At 40.7% G+C, this 16,049-nt stretch overlaps 1 protein-coding gene and 1 long non-coding RNA gene across 8 annotated transcripts in view; both read left to right on the top strand.

Annotated features, from left to right (window-relative positions):
- lrp8 (low density lipoprotein receptor-related protein 8, apolipoprotein e receptor) overlaps window positions 1-16,049 on the top strand; it is a 167,927-nt gene that overhangs the window by 47,564 nt on the left and 104,314 nt on the right. The gene's annotated exons all lie outside the window — the stretch shown is intronic.
- The window catches only part of LOC120733360, a 62,088-nt gene extending 46,039 nt beyond the window's left edge, over window positions 1-16,049 (top strand). Inside the window, exon 2 of the long non-coding RNA XR_005695808.1 lies at window positions 1-16,049. This exon is cut by the window's left edge and continues 16,064 nt beyond it. This is a non-coding gene — a long non-coding RNA (uncharacterized LOC120733360).

The raw sequence follows: 16,049 nt of genomic DNA, 5'->3' as shown, positions 1-16,049 counted from the left end.
ACCAAGCAACAAGTAACGGTAGCTATTAAATCACCACAGAGGAAGGGCATTACCACAGAGTACTGCTGGAGCGTTCTAGTGTCTGAACAGGTTAAGGCACATACTGTGTGCTCATTATAGCCTGGATTTAAATGATAATGAGTTCACTCGATCGACTCAAGGTTTCTATCAAAAGAGACCAGCGTTACTTTTTGGGGAAAAAAAAAAAAAGCTGAAATGGTGGACTAATTCTTGAATGTGGGTTGTATGTTTGCAGAGCACTACACCTTAATTCTAGGGTCTTAGGGATGTTGTGCCTTTAAATGAAAGACATAATAAAATATTTGAAAGTAAACTTTATTGGCTGATGTACATATTTTAATGTAGGCGTTGCTATTAACCCATAAATTGCTTAAGGGTGTTTCACACCATTGGTTTGTTTACCCTGGTCTGAGTGTGTCGACATGTGGCTGTTTCCCATGGTTTTATTTTTTCACACACAGGAAAATCCAAGTAAACTCCAAGCAAACCAGAATGTGGTCTGTACCACGTGACAATATTCAGTCCACTTATTGGCCAGATCTGTCTGGGGCAGGGCAACAAAAATAAAGCCAGGAAGAAGGTGTTGTGTTCTAGACTACTGGAGAACACGGAGAATTTACTTTCATTTCACGGCTAGCTGCTAGCCCGTACAGACTTTTGCACATCTATAGCACCTTGCTGCATACAGAATACAAAGCAAATATGAAAGTTCCTCATGAAACTTTCATATTTAGGTTTTAGGGTGGTTTCACACAGCACTGTTTAGTCAGTTTAAAGTCATTTTCCACCTTTGACCTCTTGTTATTCAGTTTGGCACTATGTACATGTGTATAAGGGCAGTTTTTGAGACATGGGGGCTTCTTGATCTTGGGAGGGGGACGAAAATCCAGGTTTTCTTACTATAAAATGCCTTTTTTATCAGTTGATTTGAAGGACCCTTTGGACATGGTTGCTGGAGCGTAAATGCATGCGGTCTGCAAAGTATTTGATCTGGATGGCAACAACTGTAGATTCAGAGGAAATGCATTTTTAACACAGCTATTATTGGTACCTGCCCAGCAGCTCTGAGGTGAAGCAATGTCTGCTCAGCCGCTTTGATTCGATTGTGATGGGGACGGTTTTCATGGAAAAGAAGGCTGGTGTTTGCCTCTTGAATCAATAAGCCATTAGCAACCAAAGAAGCAGATGTTGTCAATGTTTGTCCTCGAGGCATCACACTCACCTCAGCTGTTAGGTTTTCATTTTGTTAACTCTCTCACCTCTTGTGTGGATGTGTCCTGGACCCAGACAGGTTGAACTTGGCGCTAGAGTCTCCTTAGAGCTTTGTTCAGGTTGTGCCTTCGCTGATGTGGCTTTGCAAACATGTCAGTGAGTCGTGAAATGAGATTTCTCTGCTATCATTGATGGACCGAGAAGGAATGCCACATCTGAGTCGGACTGAATGCCCCGCTGCTTTTCCCCTTTGCCTGCTCGCAGCACAGGCATGTCTAACCATCACTAAGACGGATCGATAGAGCTGAGCTCTGTAAGCTGCCTGCTGCCAATACAGGGAATACTGTATGCTGTAATGGGATGGGGATATTAAGCAGTTAAAGAGGATGGTTTTAGCTAAGCAGTAGCAAGATGTGATTAGCGTATTTGGGGAAAAAAAAGGATTTGTTTGCATAAGTTTTTTAACACGAGAGTCTTTGATCTCCTTAAGGGGCTGCCAGGCTGAATAAAACACGGGAGGCCGTATCTCTCCCTCCTGTATTGTTTTGAGAGCTAAGAGTTCACAAGATTTCTGCTGATCTGACATTGCAGCCCGGATATTGAGTTCCATTGTTTTCACACTGTGTGATTGATCTCTTTGTGCATTGTGAAATGCTCAATGGCTTAGGCACTCCTTAGTGGTTAGGTGGCTTTTCTTATGCTTCCCACAGTAGGGTGTGGGAACTAGCTAGCTGTGGGTCTAAATATGACATAATACTAAATTTAATCTAGTAAAACAATATGGCACACAGACTTAACTATTCCCTCTACTTCAGAGTTTACATTCACTGTAGATCCTTTGCCTTCTCTACCTGCAGCTTGGCTGGATGCCTCGTTTTTGCAGGCCACATAGCCATTTATCACAGTCGCTGCATAGCGCAAGCCTCTGGAAATTATGTTTCCGAGTGATGAAAAACCAACTGTGAAAAGCCTATAATAATCGTGGGGACAACCCTACCATTAATCTGATCCATCCAGAGCTTCTTCTGACAGGTCAGATGTTCACATGCTGAGCGTGAATGCATGGCACATGTAAATAGAATTATTTTCTCCGTTCAGTGAGTCTCAGGCAGTCATTTGCGGTATTTATTGCACATGCACACGTGAAAAACATAATTTATGGGGCATCACCAAGTGTTTTTTTTTTTTTTTTCTTCTTTCGCACAGTATTATAAGCAGAAATGCGCAGCGATGAAGGGAGTCTTGTTTGACGTTCGGCATTGAATCAGCTATAAATGATTCTGTTGGATCCCTGTATGAAACAGTAAAAACACTGTTTTGCCAAGGGTAGAAATTCTTTTGAAGCTACATCTCAATCAACGGAATATCACATCAGAGGATCGCCAAAGATCTTTGAACAAATCAAGCTCACCTTACTTTTCTTTTTTTAGAGGAGGATGAAAGTATATCTTTTTTCTTTTATTTTTGATAATTTAGCAGTGTTGCCCATATACTCATATATTTGCCAAAGGGCATGTTTTGACATCAAAGGGCCAGCTGTCAGCCTTGAAGGGTTTATAGTGATGGCAGATGACTGTGAATTGAATGACTTCCAAGACTTGATCAAAGATCGAGTGTAACATTTGGAGACAGTTTGCCACTTTCCTGACTATCCAAGGTCTATAAAGGCCACGCAGTCTGCTTGTTAGAGAGCAGTCTTCTTTAAACAGCAAAAGCATCGATTCTTTTCTTCAATCAAAATAAGAATCCAGTAGTTTGATATACACTTTTAATTTGTGCTGTGCTCTGGGCTCGGTGTGTATCTGTTGAGCTTTTTGTTTCATTTAAATAGATAATGGTTCAAAAAAAAAAAAAAAAACAGAAGTGTGCTCCCATTCAAATGCATCCAGCTCCTCAAGGTGTTTACATTTCAGCAGGGCTGATACCGTCTTGGCTGCTGTAGAGGTCGGTGTACTCGCTGTCAGGGTGGTGCCAGGCACTTCCTGTTGCTTCTGCATAATAGAGGGCTGTAGCATGCCAAGCTATGCAGCGCTGTTGCCTCTAACCTGGGCTCCCAGTATTTTGCCTGAGGATGATTGTCCATGGTGAATTGGTCTTTATGTAATTAACAGTAGCTCTGGAGCTTTTTGGAGAGGTTGACTCATTAAGGGCTCACATGGGCTTTATGAATTGGCCTTTCAGGAGGATGGCACTGGCCAGACAGCCCCTGATTAAACTTGCTTTCGTTTGTCAGAGATTGTGAAATTTGCACCCGCTTAGAGTGTTCTCAATTAAATGGCCATTATCAGTTTTAATTTACCTCAGAAATTAACTTTAGGTGCTCTACTGTATATACAATGAGTCCTGAAGAAACCCAGACTGTGTAGTACTGCCAGTAATGGTCTGAGTAAGTGTGTGTACTAGAGTAATCTTTGGTGAAGTCTTCAATCTGGTAGTCCAGTAAAGAGCTTCCTAATATAATAGTTAATGTTGGGGAAAAAAGGTTTTTTTTAATGCAACACATGCTCTTGTCTAGATCCTAACAAAGTTTTTTCTGCCTAAACTGATTTTAAATAGAAAGTGAAATTCCATTTTAAATTGTAAGTCCAAAACACTTGCTCAAGGCCCACAGCTGAGAGGTATCTGATTTATGCCACAGCCACATCTGCTACCTCTTTTTTTTTTTTTTTTTTGGATTGTTAGATACTTTTTTTGAACTGATAAAATCAGTTGATAATAGCAATCCATTATCCAGAGGACTAATTAAAATTTGCCCCAAACAAGCCTTAGATCTAGAAACTAGTGTCTCAGAGGACTTTTAAAGATTTCCGCCAGGTGTTTCAAAGTCACAACTGATCTATGCTTGCAGATTTGATTTTCCTCATTTTAAAATTGATGATGATGCCTCGCGTTACTTTGCATTCATCTGACAGACTGCTTTGCCTGAAGCAGCTTATGACAAATGCATTCAAACTTCATAGGATTAAATACGAGACATCAAAAATGCAAAGTGGAAAGAAACAAACAATGAAGTGCTTCAAAGTACAAGCACTCAGAAGTGAGCACTTGTAGAAGAAAATTATTTACATGGAAACACTGTTTCCTTATGGTAAAGTGGCACTGCTGTTTTTCTGAAATCACTCCAGACCTCTGATTAATACTCATAATAAAGCAATATTCTGTAATAAGATAACATGCATTCAAGAAGCAAAGCAGGACATTTTCTAAGAGACGGCTATACTGAACAGAGCTGTAACCTGAATTAACCCCAATTTACCTGTTTTTTTTTTTTGTTTTTTTTCTTCTGTGCTGAACTGCTCACGTCAAAGTCATTGAAGATGAAGGTGGTTAGAGCTCTTTGTAGTGAGGCCGAAGGAGTGGACCAATATTACACACAAAAGCTATAGTAATAATGAAATATTTATGGTTACACATCAAACCCGTTCAGCAATTAGTAAGTCAGTGGGATCCACAGAATATGAGATTCTGGATGGACATAGAAGAATTTTGTTTTCCTTTTGAGCCAAAAAAAGAAACAAATCTTCATTATAAAAACTTGTTACAGACAAATGCAATCAGCTGGATCTTTCCTTAACGTTGTTTCTACATATGAAATTTTAAAACTTTTAACTGATTTAAATTGGAGCCATCTAGAGTGGTCTAATGTGGAAAAAATTGGTAGTGATATAAAATTCGTTACATGCTGTCATAAACATGATGTTTCCCTCCAACTGCTTCTGTCAGCAACCTTTCTGTTACTCTTAGGGATATTATACCCCAGCTGACAGGGGTTTGACAGCAGTTTAAACTCAGTAATTTTTAGGGGCCCTTGGATGGAAACAACCCCAACCAGCTTCAATTGACTCGCAGTGTTAAAGCTATCATCTTTGATTTGAACCAATCTAGATGAAGACAGTTCCTCCTTTTGTTGCAATGTGTCAATGTCAGTTTAACGCAGTAAGTCTGGCCTTCTGCAATACTGGTGACAGATATAGGGTTAGGGGTACCGACTAAAAGCAGGACTGCATGCATTGCATCCGAAGTTTGCAGGTGACATTTGATTGGTCTCAATTGAGACCAATCTATACACTCTCTCGCCTCGATTCCTTTTTAATCTTAAAGTTTAAATCAATTTTCCACTTGAGTGTTTTATATCTGCGGCACGAAGTGTTTATCTCTCGAGTGTTTGACGAGACGTTGGTAATATTTGTCTTTGCCTCTCAACTTTTGTGTACTGTGTATTTTGTTTGTGTACAGTATGGGCAGATACTTCTTCAGCTGCCTCGGGCATTCGCATTCCACCGTCTCTGTTTGCCCCTCGATCGATTTAATTGCACAAATATATTTACAAAGCAAAACAAGCTATTCGAGCAGCTATACCGAAACATCCGACCAGCTCAGCTGGCTACCCTGGATTCCTCCACGAGTTATATATACAGACTAGATTATGTATATTTGAACAGCAGCGTCGGCGAAAGCCTAATCCAAAATAAATTCTGAAAGGATCAAAACAAAAAGTGTATCAAAATGCTCTCTGGAATCTGGAAACAAATGAATTTATTGACTTACTGTAGCTCTTTTTCTTTCCTCGTCTCTACTGCGATTCTTCTTGCCCATTTCTCGGGATAAACTACTCTCCCTATTCTCAATCAGGAGTAATGAGACCATCTGTCTCACAGTGCTGCATAGGAACAGAGCTTATCTCTGTGTTTGCCATTAGAGGTGCTTATTGCCCCAAGAACAGCCAGCTATCATTAGTACACTATCATTAATACTTGTCGCACAGCTATACAAAGTTTTGGTGACTGTCACTCAGCTCTTTTTCTTTACATTGTGAGGGAGGGTAAATCAAAAGGTGGCCCGGCCACTTTGCTTGCATGAAGGCTCTCAATAATTGATATCAAGCAGACGCTTTCACCGCAATGTCTAAATTGATGTTCATGTGTGATCTGCTTCTGACTTGTCCTCGTCTCTTCTTGCTTTTTCGATTTCGTCCTCTTAACTGTCGTTTCACAACAGTCTCCCGCCCTTTTAGTGGTTGAGGTCAGGACAAATGCATGGATGAAGAGTTTCATTGTCTTCTCCTCCTGCTGTGCAAATTGCCCTGTTGCTGTTCACATCTGATCTGCAGGTAATTGGATAATGCCTTAACCAATGAGACTTCTCTTGAGGAAAAAACCAAGTTTTTTGCTATGCTCATCTCTACCAGCCGCATCGTTTTGTTCCACAAACTTGTTTTCTGCAGAGGTTTATACGCCCTTAGATATTTAGAAATTTCTGAGTAGTCTGGAAAAGCAGCATTGCGCTCATACACTCGTAACTTCTGCTTTTGTTCGGCGTCGGCAGTTAATGTTCCTTCGTGGCCCGTCCAGCGATTGAAGCCACATTCCTCACGCCTTGTTTGTGCTAGCCTGCCAAAGAGTTGTTGGGGGTGGAGGTGGTGTATGTGTGGATGTCTAGTCTAAATGATGGGGAGGAGGCGTTTATAGAAGTCTAGGGTCCATGTTGGAGACAGAAAGGGGAACAGCATTAATCTAAGAGTTCAAGCCTATAGTTGTCACCCTCGTGTGGGCTCGGAAGGCCCCGACACTGACTTTAGGGCCTTTAGTTTGAACAATAGATACCTTGTGTTTTGGCAGAGAGAAAGCGAAAAGTTTAAAGTTCAAACTGTCAGCTTTTTTTTTTTTATTCCCAATCTGCCTTTTATGCTTTTTCTTTTTTCCATTCCTCTAATGGCACATGCTGTTCTCTCACTCGGTTTTTCACATCTCTTCTCTTACAGAGGACTTTTTCACACATTCAGCCTTTTCTGTGTTTCATAGCAAGTATTCTGTTTAGATGCCATGTTTGAATAAGCTGCCTCGACGCGCAAGCAAATCAGCTTTGGCAGGCTGACAGCTTGATATGTAACGCTGATGGGGGGGGGCAAACAAAAAACAGATGAAATATGACATTGGCAGCTTCAACGCATGGGGCCAATTTCTGAGCAACACAACATTGTTTTACTGAAAGATCCAGCTTTTTTAAAAGACTGAAAGTAACATTTTAAAAAGCCACAAAAATGTAAATAAAGTTGGAAGCTGTGTATAAAGTGTAGCCTCAAATTTACAATGTGAATAAAAGAGTCATGTTTCCCCACCAACACAGATTTGTTTTTGTGCATAGGAATGTCGTACAGTACAGGGCTGCTATATAGAGTTTAACAGGAGTACTCAAAAATCTGATTTGTTATTGGAAGGCAAATAAAACAGATGGAGCGATATTGATATTTCGTGATTGAGAAATATATATTTTTCTTTACTATTCAGATACATGAAACAAGCAGATTTTCTTAACATTTGATATGTGTGCTTGGATCAGATAGTTGTTGTGTTTGCAGGACTTGTTCCCAACAGGAATGTTGCAGAGTGCCCTCTGGTGAGCAAACTGTGCAACATCAACATTTTTTTTACATTGTCGAAGGGTGTTTCTCTCATCTTTTAAATAAATGCCAATGCCTAAAGATCGGCAAATGGGGAAAATCAGCTTCCTAATAAATCAGTTGGGCTCAACTCTCATCCAAACTTGGCATTGCACTTACTTATTTCTTACTGTCAAGTTAGGTAAAGAACAGACACACCCACTCTATAATACACATACAGAAATGATTGGATTTATTATTAAGATTCAATTTCATTCCATTTGGGTCATTATTAATTAAATAAAATTCACTTCCACTCCCATTTTTCGCATAATTTCTTCATTGACTAAAAGATTTTCCACTTCAGGAGAGCATAAATGTGTCAGTTTGGGAGCAATTTAATCAGATTTGTTGTTTATTCTAACCATTATGATTTGGTGTAATTTGCACAGTGGTGCTGTTAGAGATGTGTAGGTTCTGATGGGGAGAAAAAAAAACAGTTGTGGTTGCGTCAGAGTCATAAAGTGAAAGAAAAAGGCAAAGAACACCTCTAGAGTGTCGGCGACGGATTATTTATCTTTCACTTAAATCAGAATTCCATTTCTGGTTTCCTTCACCGGGTTTGGACGCTCCCTCTAGCTCTTTACGCCTCCCAGTAATGCAATTAAGATCTATAAGCTTTTCCCAGGAATAAAGGCACTGAAAGACGGATTGTTCCATGCTTCACTGAAGTTGGGCAAATCTGTGTGTTTGCAAAGATGGATTGATAGAGGGGTGGAGCTACAGAAGGTAATAACATTGTATCCCTGCTCCCTGCCATTCAACTGTTTCCCACTAACAGACATGGAGAAAGGCTTGGAGTTGTATTCGCCCCAATCGAGCGCGCGCATGCACAAACACACGCGCACGGGATGGAAGCAGTCATTTCTCTCCCTTTGTTACCTCCATTCCCAATGAAATTCTATTGTGTCGCCATAGTGTCAGCGTGACTTTTTGAACAAAACTTGAACCATTCAAGCTTTTCTCTCCCAGCCATTTCAAAGCGGCCATTGCTGCCAGTGCAGCAGATTACTTGTTACTTATCTAAGCAAAAAAAGAAAAGCAAAAACACATTAAGCATGTTAAGCATGTTTGTTGTAGATCGGCAGTGTGCTGTTTGCTCATGTTTTACCCTAAGATGAGTATTCCACTGCATTTTGTGGTAATTGAACATGAATCAGTAGGGAGAGGGGTTTACAGATAGCGTCAGATGCCTCATCTCATGCATTCACATTTTACCTTTACGCAATCTTCTCGCTGTAGCTTGCTCACGAAATTAAGAGAATCATTTGATGCCTTTTCACATTCAAGTGCTGCAGGCAAATTACCGTTTCCGATCTTAATTGTGCATTTATTACCACTCGTAGTGCCTGCTCTATTTGTTTTTTTTACGTTTTAGGTTTTATGATTAAAACAGAATCCCTGTATTTCATTTAGTGTCATAGCATCTATACAGAGAGATGTAAACACTGGCAACTAAGCAATATAATTTCTGTATAACACTATATATTTTCCAACTGTATATCTCACCTAAAGCAAACTAGATTACAGCCACAATTTTCTTCATCCTCTGCCTTGTTTCCATACATTATGAGGGAAAAAAAATAAAGCAAGATGCAGCTTATGCCTTACAGATCATAAATTAATGCGGTTAAGAGGTTGTTAGAAGATGTGTTATAAAACCTCTGCACAATGAGTTTTTGATTAGGAATGCAATCGAGTTTTCCTCCTTTCTGTCACTGTTGCATGCCCTGCCCCAGTTTTGTCACTTCGCCAGCATTGTTGGCTGTTTTGTACGTTCAGCAGTGGCGTGGGCAGTGCCTAAGCTGTATTGTGGCGCGATTGAGACGATAATTGGCTTTTCACTGAAGCAGTTTTATGCTGATGCAATTGAACCGCTGTGTGGCGGAAAGGTTAGGGCGATATTAGGCCCCATACAAATGAGAACAGGACAATACACACTGAGGCAGATGTCAAAGCCAATCTCTTCTTTTGGCCTAACCAGAGGGAATGTGTGTCTGTGCGGCTCAGAGGTTTGTGTACTCTGCTGAGAGAGTTGGATCTTCTTTTACGTGGAACAAATGAAAAAGTCAGAGGGTGTTAAGTGTATTGCAGCTGCATACAGATAAAAATAAATAAATAAAAGCAGCTTGAATGCACACTTCTGACCACTTGCATTTGCTGGCAGGCACAGAAGCAAATGTTACATGCACATACCCACAGGGGCTGAATAAACAGATACGTCTACAAAAACTGTGATTGATGAAGCTAAAGTACTGATCTCTAAGTTGCTCCACCCTCCTTTGTGTTTTATTGCTTTTTCCTGATTTCTCACTGCTGAAAGGGTTTTTGTATTCTCTGGACAATCAGGTGGATTTGTTTTAAAGTTCATCTTTGAAATTAAAAAAAGCAATTTGAGGAAAAAAGTAACTCTACTTAGAGGGAAAAAAACCGAACTGAATGTGAAACTTTTAATCTAATAACACATTTTACGTAATAAAATAATAAATGGTTATTGATTTACATATCGTCTTCCACACAAGTCTTTATAGAAGACTCGTGATTGCCTACAAACTGATGCATGGGTTTCCAATTTGACTAAGGGTGACATTTCTGTGTGAACCCACCATTATATTGCCTGTATATCAAAAGTGGGAAGTACTGCACTTAAGAGGATTTTCAAGTACTTTTCTTTTATTTCCTGCATTTTTTCCACAGATATCTCTAATTTATACTTTATACTGATCATACTGATCATCCTTTATACTAATCATTATGAGCATCAGTGGAAGGAACAACAAAGCCTTATAGACAATCCTATTGGGGGGGGGTTCATCATTGTTTCTTGTCACACATGACACACATGAAAGAGACACAAACATGTAATTTATAGATCCTTTATTGCACTTTACTCAGGGGTTAAAGTGCGCCACAATGATCTGGAACGGTGTTCAAGGTGTAGATGTCAGTAAATTGTTGCCGTGGGATGTCCAGTCAGCTTAGTACAAAATCAGCAGGTAGAATTGTCCTTCAAAGAGCTAATTTTTTTGAAAGAGTACATTTCAGAGGCTGTACTTTTTCACTGTCAATTTAGGAAAGACGCTGAATCAGTGCTTCAGTATTTTTTTTTTAACACAAGCGTCTCTATTTCTATTTAAGTCGCAAATGTGTACTTTTTGCCACCTCTCCTGTATTTCATTTCACCGAGGTTGTATGGTTCAACTGAAGTATCTCCATGACAACAAAGTGGACTCGAAGCACGGTGCAAGACGATACTGAGAATCAACCTTGTGAATTTGTTCCTTTTTGTTTTCAGTCAATAACTTTGATTTCTCTTTGACACAGTCGATAAATCAAGGATTCAGGAAGGAAAGGACACTAAGAGGTGAACTAAAAAGTACTATAAGGTTATTCAGTACTGCAAACAAACAAAATGGGAATGTTGCACATTCGCACATGACCGATATCCCCACTTGTGTCATTAGTGATGTTATTTTTTTCTTCTCTTTAATAATTCAAACCATTCTCTCCCGTCTTTGCCGCCTCCTAGCTCCTTTGTGTATGATTGTATGTTGCTATGCTCAGCTATCTGCAAGTGAGCTATGTCGCTATGGCCAGTCTCTGACTGCCTTTGGCCGTAGTGAGGGAAATCAACTGTGGCAGAGCTGTAAATTATTCCTCTGGAGGGCTAAAGGGGCCTGAACCCACACTCGCTTCCGTTCGCTATACCTTTATCAGAGTTCAGTCGGTTCCTATGGGCTCCTTATCCGTCAGGGCTGAAAGGCCCCAGCCAAGCAATATCAATGACACGGACCACAAAAAGAGGTTGTTTAGTGTGCCGTGTGTGTGAGAGAGAGAAGATGGACAGAAGGATAGAAAAACAGTGAGAGAGGATGGGGGAGGAGAGATATCCTGGTGGGATTGTGGAGCTATTATGTGTTAAATCTAATTAACGGTGTTGGAGTGGCAGCGATGAGAAGAATCAGAATCATTTAATTCCCACAACGAAATCAAATGTTTTGTTTTTGTGTCTTTTTCTTTGAAATATATCTCTCTTTTCAAAATGTTAACAACTCTATCATTATATATTTGATGGCATTTTATGCTCGCGGTGTTTCTTTGGATTGAAGGAATCAAAAATCAAGACGCGCTGCATTTAAACTCGAGGCTTCAGTGAGTGAATTCAACACTATAACTCAGACATTGATCTCAGAGGTCAGAGTCGGACGTTTGTTAAGACATTTATTAATAGTCAGAAAGAAAAAAAACAAAGTGTTTAAGAATTTGAAATGATTCATTAATTCATGACAAATAAAGGGGGGAAAGAAGGTGTCACCTTGATCAGTCTGTGATTATTCAGGAATCCTAATGTTTCAGCTTGCAAGGACTCCAGCGTCTGCATTTCTTTTCTTTTTTGGCAGCACGTTTTTTTTTTTTTTTTTTTTTTTTCATGGCTGCACACGCTTTGTTCCTCTTGTCACAACACTGTCCTTTTATCCGACATGTTCAGATGCCGTGGTCTTTTGGGGAAAATGGGTACTCGAGGCACACGCTGACTCGATATTCCGTACCTTAAACTAATTTCTGCTCGCCAAAACCATTTGCAAAGATCTTTAAAGACACCTTAAAGACGACGAAGGCTTTTTCCTTTGCTTACGACTGTGCTGCATTGTAAATGCGATCTTTAAAGCTTTGTTTACATGGTAGACAAGCCTCTGCTGTCTCGTCCCCCTCACCCTCACTCCTTCGCTGCCTGAAAGAGGACTTCCTTGCATTCTGATCGTGGGCCTGTCTGTTCTTACAGACTCTAAAGAATACTAATCAGAAGGGCCTTCTCCGCCTCTAAGCAAACTCTATTCATTCGTAGATGGTAGAAAATAACAGGGGATGTATAGTAAATGGCTGTTCTTATAGTTGCTTTTATTTATTTTTTTAAGTCCCGAGAGCCACACGCACAACACTACTAATACTTAATGCTACAGCACCTCTTTTGTTACGTACACGGTTTGGTGCCTTACTGGTGAACCTAGTGCTCTTTAAAACTGGATTGCATGGAATTTAATCATCACAGCCTTTCTTTTCCTGTGTTGCCTATTCAAAATCGGTGGAAACGCTGGGGAAGACGAGTATTAGCAGTATAATGATTGTGCAGATTGTTCTGTCAATGTCAAGAGTGTGGCTGAGTTTGGTTTACCTTTTTGTGTAAGCCTAAAGAGAGAGGGAGACCAAATAACTGCACAAAAAAAGAGAAAACTGTGACTGGGAAACTTGAAATTTGACATTATGCGCTATTTATATCTATGTAATGATCCAAAGCATACAGCGGAGTGGCTCAATATCACTGGTATTGGTGTCATATCAATGCTGGCACTATGTGATCAATACTTTGTTTCTAGCCACTAAGTTCAGTATGTAGCTCAATAAATTGTGTTCAATTAAAAATGATTTACTTTGGAAAAAGAAAAAAATACCACAAAACGTGAAAAATGTCTGAACCGTTTTGTGTAGACTGTCGCGTCTATTTTATTTATATCCTGTAACACAGGCAAACAGAAGGTGACACAAAATGCTTTAGAGAGAGGTACAGTTGCATTTCAGGTCTCCAAAAAAAGATTCTAAAAGTGGAGGTTTAAGACGCATGAAAAGCTGAAATGTGTATTTTATTGTGTTAACTAATTATTGTGGAAAATAAAAAGCACAGTGAGACATTAAAGTATGTACAATATTTGCACGTTTATAATGATTCATCTTATAAGTCATGACAAAACGCTCTCCCCCTCACATAAGCTGTCGTTATAAGTTAAAATACGGTATTGACTTCAGATCGATTTGGAGTATCGCACAGAACTAGGATACAAAGGAAGAAAACGACGTGAAGAACCTTCGTGTTAATTCTTTGTGCTGTTTTTCTTTTATAATGGTTAAAGCTTTTTCATGATCAGCCTGACAATTTACCAAAGTACATCAGGAAACTCACAGGATGGCTTCTGCATCCTTTTGTTTAAAGTGTTGCTTAATTACAGGCAAAACTCAAGCTGTGCCCGTTTGATCGAAAAAGGTCCATTAGTTACACACGTGTGAGCTTCTAAGAACCTAAGAGCTCTATGCGCCTAGCTTCCGAGCCTCCATTTGTCTACTCTTTTGTCCATTTCTAAAATATCCCCTCAGTCAAACTCCCACTATAATATCTCAGAGTACCTGATTCATTTTAGTGACCTGGACTATACTGCATACCAATCTGTCATATATTCAACATAAGCATTTTTAAGATTTTGAAATAAAGAGCCTTTATTTAAAATCAACATAAATTTGTAGCGTAAGGATACTTTTATTCTGCGCACTTTCTCCTTCACCACTGACGGAAACCATGTGTAAAGCTTAGATCAGCTTACCGGCTAGCCGCGGATTTGGGTGGTCATACGGGTTCAACCCCCACCCCCCAAGTGCCTGGCACAAGCTGTACAGAGCGCACACATACTGACACAAACACACACAAAGGAATTAGAAAACATCATTGCCATCCAGGGATTCTTTCCAAAAATGCTAATGTGGCGTATTTGACCTGTTTGCTCAGCCTACATTTTTTAAAGGCATTCAGACTTCAACAGAATATTGGAAGACAGTTCTGCATTAGGTTAAAGCGCTGCTGTTATCACATTAAGCCAGGAGTTGAGGTCATCTTCCCCTTAGCTGGCGGAAAAAAGAGAGGAGAAGATGAGGGGGGAAAAAGAGAATAAGGAGTGACGGAGGAGACTATCCTGAAATATTAAAGGCACCTTCTTGGACATATATATATGCACATGTAGCGATGAAACTGCCTTTTCTCTTTGTCTGCTTTTCCCACACAGACACACGTTTCTCCCTTACCTGTAGGTGCCTCTGGGTGAGGCTGATCAGGGTCTAAATACCCCTCCGGCAGGGATGTCTTTGATGGCTGTTGCCCAGCCTAATTTGAAGCAGGGCTCATCGTAAGCCTCCCAGTGGGATACTGGATCAAAACACAGCCAGTGGAAAGCAAGCTAGGCCTGGAGGGGTGTGTGTGTATCTGTGTGTCTATGAGAGTTTTATTGTTGATGCCCAGTGCGTGTGTGTAAATGTGACTGTGTAGTGAGTGTGCGAGTGCATGTGTGTACTCACCTGGCTGTTCGTCTAAGAACTGCCAGTTACAAACACTGAAAGAGGACAGAGGACTGAGGGGGCGTTACTGACAGTTCTAGCCAAGGAGCCAGCATTTTCATTTTGTTCGCTGGAAACGGAGTGTGAAACTTTGATGAAGAGCAATTTGCATCTCTGGATGGCTCTGAAGAGGTCTGCTTTGTTCGGGGCCACCGAAAAAGCCGGGGCCCGCGCACTGCTGGCTCCAAAAAATCTGCCCACCCTATCGCCCAACGGCACCCACCCTCTGCCCTTCACCATCAGCCCTCCTGGCACCGCTTTCCTGCCACTTCGGCCAGTGGCTATTCTAGTATTGTGTTGTGTGGCCAAGAGCACCTGCTGGGAGTCTGTTCATCGTCCTTCCATGGGATTTTTTTTTTTCAAAGTGATCCAAGGGCACCCCCACAACCTCTGCACATGACTGAAATCAGACAGAGAGGTGGAGGTACAGATGCAAATTTGCATTCATGTGAGACTAAGGTAGTTGTGTCACGCTGACTGCACAATCAGTCTTCTAACCCATGTGCGTAAATAGGGAAAGTGGGTAAAAGGCTAAAAGTAAACCTCCCTTTCTTTAGTTCAAAGGTACATAATGCATCCCACTTTAAATTTTGCATAATCTCTGAAGAGCAAATGAAAGAGCGGTTCCCCACTGTCCCGTTTATTAAAACTGAACAAATAGTCCCCTGTGCCCGACTCGAAACAGAAGAACGGTTAATGAAGGGGGATGGTGTGAGAGACAGTGGAACAGGAGTGAAGACGGGGTGGTTTGGGATTTGTGTGTGTGTGTGTGTGTGTGTGTGTGCGCGTGGTAATGGGGCTGAGAGGCGAGCGTTTGGGTTGTATTTGTATTCCAGTGGCCCAGGGTATCCGTGGATACACCTAGGTGACTGGGAAGCATGCAGAAGGAGGAAGTGGGAGAGCAGTTATTTCTCCAACGTGCCTCTGATACCCACGATGATTAAAAAGAGCCACACAGTGTGAGGTAACTTTAGGTCATTCCTTTGGAAAACATGCTCATCTGTGGCCACATCCTCACTGATTTATTTCATGTGACCGTGACTGATTGCAGATGATTTTGTGAGTAGGACAAAAAAGGAAGGTGTCGGGACACGGTTACTGTCTCCAAAGCACCAGCAAACCACTGTTTAAGTAGCAATTGAATACAGAGGCACAGTTGGTACTATATTTGCTGAACCATGATATTGCCAATTTTAACAGAATATTGAGATGAATATGCAGG

Source organism: Simochromis diagramma, unplaced genomic scaffold, assembly GCF_900408965.1.
Source record: "Simochromis diagramma unplaced genomic scaffold, fSimDia1.1 OVJJ01000284.1, whole genome shotgun sequence".
Taxonomy (NCBI): Eukaryota; Metazoa; Chordata; class Actinopteri; order Cichliformes; family Cichlidae; genus Simochromis; species Simochromis diagramma.
The sequence above is the reverse complement of the archived record's forward strand: the minus strand, read 5'-3'. Positions and strand labels throughout refer to the sequence as shown.